The sequence below is a fragment of the Mustela putorius genome, unplaced genomic scaffold, assembly GCF_011764305.1.
Source record: "Mustela putorius furo isolate JIRA1106 unplaced genomic scaffold, ASM1176430v1.1 tig00000831_pilon_pilon_pilon, whole genome shotgun sequence".
Classification (NCBI taxonomy): domain Eukaryota; kingdom Metazoa; phylum Chordata; class Mammalia; order Carnivora; family Mustelidae; genus Mustela; species Mustela putorius.
Genome location: NW_025421490.1, coordinates 7780938 through 7785849, shown reverse-complemented (window position 1 = coordinate 7785849; position 4912 = coordinate 7780938).

Genomic DNA, 4912 nt, shown 5'->3' with positions numbered 1-4912 from the left:
TGGCTGCTCGGAGCCGTCCTCTGCGGGCCTCAAGCTTCCCTTCCTCCGCTGGCCCCATCCTGGCCCCTGCAGGAAACCTTGCCCTCGGCCATGACTCTGCCTCATCCTCCAGTCAGGCATGGTGTGCTGCTCTGGAAGGTTCTGATCCCCTTGGAGTTGTGAAGCTTGGTGGCCTTGGCCCAGATGCTCCCCCACGCCCCCTCCCCCACCCCGGGTCCTGGGCTGCTTTAGCTACAGTGGCCTGGGTCCAGTCCTCCCCACCTGCCACGCTCCCTCTTGGCTCTGGCACTTTATGCCGTAGCTTCAGCCTTGAAAGCCCCAAGTCTGCCCCCTACTCCCCCCAAAAACAAAGAAGAGTTTCCCCCTTAGATCAGGATCCCTCTGGTTGACGTCTGCTCATATTCTGGGGCACGGGTTACATCTCAGTTCCTCGGGGAGGCCTTCCCAGAAACCTACTCTGGGACAGATCCCTTTGTTTGAACAGGATCCCGGATGGACTCCTCCTTTGTAGCGGTTTGCTCGAAGTCTGGGTCAAGGCCACGGGGATAGGAACGCTGACCACCTTGGTCTTCCCTGTGTGAGCGTCCGGCTTCCACTCTGGCCTCCCTCACACAGCCTCCCTGAGAGGCGACCTCACTTAATAATTTAATATCTTAGTAATTCCTTTTTGAAGCTCTTCTTGGTGGCTCCTTCCACAACTGCAAACAATACACTTCTCTGTGATTTCATGGTTTATTACCTGAGACCGTATTGACTGATTTCCTGTCACGGAAAGATGAAGGTTTCCTTTTTATTCAATTTTATTTCTTCTCTTCTGTCTGAGGTTTGCGCTTCATTTTTAGTCCTTTCATTGGGCTGTCTTTATGATGACAAATGATAAAGTTAAGCCATTGCTTCCTTTTCTTTTTTATTTTATGGATTGATTGATTGAGAGAACAAACGAGCATGGGGGTTGGAGGGCAGGCAGCGGAGAGAACCCTAAAAGCAGACTTCACCCCTGGAGCCCGACGTGGGGCTCAATCTCACGACCCTGAGATCATGCCTCGAAATCAAGAGTCAGAGGCTTAACCCACTGAGCCTTTTAAATTAAATTAAATTAATTTTTTTTTTTTTTTGGAGAGAGTACGTTTTTAAAATTTTTCTTTTTGTATTAAGTTCTTAATTTTACATGCATTTCTTCTTTCCCCCACATTTAGATACTTAATTTCTCGCTAGAGCAGATGATGATATCGGTTTTCCTACCCTTCTCGCTTCTGCTTTCCGCATCTTGCTGGCTCTCCCTGTACGGCCACAGCATCACACTTGCTGTCTGTTTCATAATCATATTTTAGGCATTTTGTTTGTCTACCGTGTGATGCTGGAGGTTGGAAACAAGTAATCGGTTTGCACTATTTTGGCTTTGTAAGTGTATGGCATGGCCGGACCCTTGAGGGCAGGGTTCGGTCCTTCCAGGCACCCGTCCCAGCTCCTGTCCTGCCAGCAATAGACGGGGCCCAGCGGGAAGGCAGGTCGGGTTTCCAACGACTTCTCTTGTCTCAGACTCCTGTTAGTTCTTCCCCATGATTCCAGAGTCATGCTTAATAATTGGGACCATGATTTCATTGTGCACTTTACTTTAAAATGTTCTTTCTTTTTTTCCTAAAAAAACCTTTTATGTATTTAAAAGAAGATGTGGTCCTTAGACACAATGGAATATTACTGAGCCATCAGAAGGGATGAACACCTAACTTGGGCATCAACATAGACGGGACTGGAGGAGATTCTGCTGAGTGAAATAAGTCAAGCAGGGAACGTCAGTTATCATAGGGTTTCACTCATTTGTAGAGCATAAGTAATAACATGGAGGACATTAGAAGGCGACAAATGAAGGGGGAGAAATCAGAGTGGGAGACAACCACGAGACTGTGGACTCTGGGAAACAAACATGGTTTTGGAGGGGAGGAGCCCCATCTCTAAATGTTTTCAGGGGGGTTCTACCGCTTGCCTTTTTTCTCCTTGATAAGAGTCAGTGTATGTTTCTGTAGGCCAAAAATAATGTTCCCATCTATTGCCTGAAATCACAGCCCTTTCCTCTTCCCACTGTGATTTTTTTATTATTTTACAGATGTCTGTTCTCTCTGGATGCTTCTTGGACAATTTTTTTCTTTTTTGTCCTGAAATTTCACAAAAATGTGTCTCTTTGATTTAACCATTCATGGTGTTGAATATCCAGCAAACACATCCAATCTGACGATCTCTGTATTCTGTAGCCAGGAGAAGTTTTCTTCTGTTATTTTATTGATAATTTTTCTCTTCTTTTCTCCTGTTACCTTTTTATCTTTGATGGACTCTCTGGGTCTTTTATTTTTTAATCTCCTTTTAAAATTTTTACGAGACAGGATTTTACTTTTCTGGAAGGGTTTTCAAATTATTCATGTAGCGATTTGTTATTTTAAAACCATTTGATGATGTTCCTCTTTCATGGCATCCTATTTTTGTCTTATGGGTGCCATTTCTTCCTGAAGACTAATTAGATTTTTTTAGAGTTCTCCTGTGATTCCTGAAACACTCATGCTTCCCGTGGAATCTGTTATTCTCTCTGCATTTCTGCTTTCAAGGTGCTGACCCTCACGTGTCTGATCATTCTGGCCATACTTCCCTGTTCAAGGATGAAGAAACACGTGGTTGGTTTAGGAGCGTTGGAGACAATGACTCTGCTCTTGCCTGGGCCGTTCCGGGTCTTCCGTCTGATTCTCCCAGGAATGAGCAGAATGTCTGCGAATTCTGTGTTGTGAGCAGGGCTCCCTGGAGGGAAGATTCTGGTTTTAGAGGTTGTAATGGCGAACCAGCCACTAGACTGGGCTCCCCCAGTCCAAAGCATTGGGTTGAGGAGAGCTTTGCTTTGAGGCACCCGTATCCATACTCTGGTCTTAGTTCTGTCCACAAGATCCCCTGTATACACACACACACACGCAGACACACACACACACACTCTCTCTCTCTCGTTAGGTCAGAAATTTTAGTGCCTCTACCAATTATCTCTGTGCTTCTCTCATGCCTGGCTCTAAGTAAATCTGCAATAGCTGTTTTAAGTGCCCATGTCATAGCAGCACACAGCTTTTCCATACTGCATTTTTGAGGGTTTGCCCTCATTAAGATGTGGTCGCTGCACCCAAACAGCTAACAGTCCAGCTGCTAATGGAAGAAACAGGTGTGTAAACCAATTATAACAGAGACAGAGAAGTGTTCATACACAATGCTGGCTGTGTCCAGGAAGAGGCTGATTTCCCCTCAGTACATATTAGGTCCCGTGATTATTGTTGTTGTTTCCTGATTGGGCCTTGAATGACAGGTCCAATCACCAGTGCAGGGGCAGATGGTTACAGCCGTGAGAGAAGGCTCGATGAAGGAGAAAAGCAGTGATGTGTGGGCGGCATGCAGGGCTCTGGAGTGAGCATCAGAGTAAGTCTGGGAAGGAGCCAGCTCAGACCCCAGGAGGCCGTGCCTTCAGTTTTTGGGCTTGAGATGCTGTGCACACAGTAAGACGGGGGTTCTAAATCTGATACACACTTGAAAACGGGTAGGGACCCCATATCATAGGTGGCACAGCAGAAGTAGGGACAGTAAGAGCACACAGATGTGTCTCCCTGCAGAAGACAGTGCAGGAGGGGACAGGAAATGGTCACATGGAAATCTTCCCAGCAGGGAGGACCGGGAGAGGGGAGGGGAGTGTAAGCAGGGTTAGCTTGCAGGGGACTCTGAATGATAGGATTTGGTCCAATGTGTGGAAGGTTTAGAAAGGCAGATTTTGGAAAGATCTCAGGGTAGGCTTCCTAAGCCGAAGACGCAGGGGCTTGTCCCGGGAGGCAGCAGGGGTCCTTCACTGCTGCTCCAAGCACTTGCAGGACCCGTAATGATGTGGCTGGGCCCGTGTCCTCTAGGGGTGGGACCCACTCCACGCTGTCCCCGTGTGATCTCCAGGCCTGAACACATTGTGTTTCTCCAGTGGCATTGTGAGCACAGACTGCCCGGGGCACCCGTGGGAATTTCAATAGCAGAGAGGAGGGACTGGCTCCCCTCCCCCCTCATCTCCCCCACCCCCGAAACAGGCAGAATGAGCCCAAGGCTCTAGGGCCCGTTCTGCGGCCCTACCACTGCTGTCAGCCCACTCCGGCTTTATGAAGTCTTCACGGGCTCTGCCCTGTGAGTACACGTGGTCCACCCTCTCCAAAGATCAAAGCGCGTGTCCTCTTTCCACCAGCTCCTGCTCTCACACAGCCTGGGCAGGACAGGACAGACGGGACATGCTGAATGGCTTTTTCAGACTCAGCTTCTCTCTGGTTTGGTTCCCTTTAGGTCTTTGGGGGAACAGAGCTGCTTTTTTTTTATGGTTGCAATCATGCCTGTACCTAAAGGTTCCCAGGCCCCAACACCCTTAATTTTCATTCTGGGAGCTTTTCAAAGTCAAGTTCCATCCTCCAAGACTCCTTGGTACACAACGCCGAGGCAAGCACGGGAAGCTTCCAGGGATGTTGGCTTCAACAGATGCTTGGGGCTTACACAAGGCTTCAAAGGGTACAATTAAAATGCTATGTATAAAATAAAATAAAATAAAATAAAATAAAATAAAATAAAATAAAATAAAATAAAAACATTAAAAAAAATGCTACATCCATGGCAAGGTGAGAACCTGAGGAAGCCGGAATGATTTCTCCCCTACCTGGCCCCTGATCCCTGTTCTGTTGAGGGTGCCGATGGGCCCCGTGGTCCCCGCTGGGCCACGCATAACGGTGCACACTGGAAGGGCTAATTGCTTACTCTGTTCTTCCATTTCGCCAGGGAAACCTGAGAGCTCACTTGCCCGGCCTCAGGATGGAGACTCGTTCCTTGGAGAGAAAACAGTCGCAGCGAAGGAATGACACGGCAACTTACG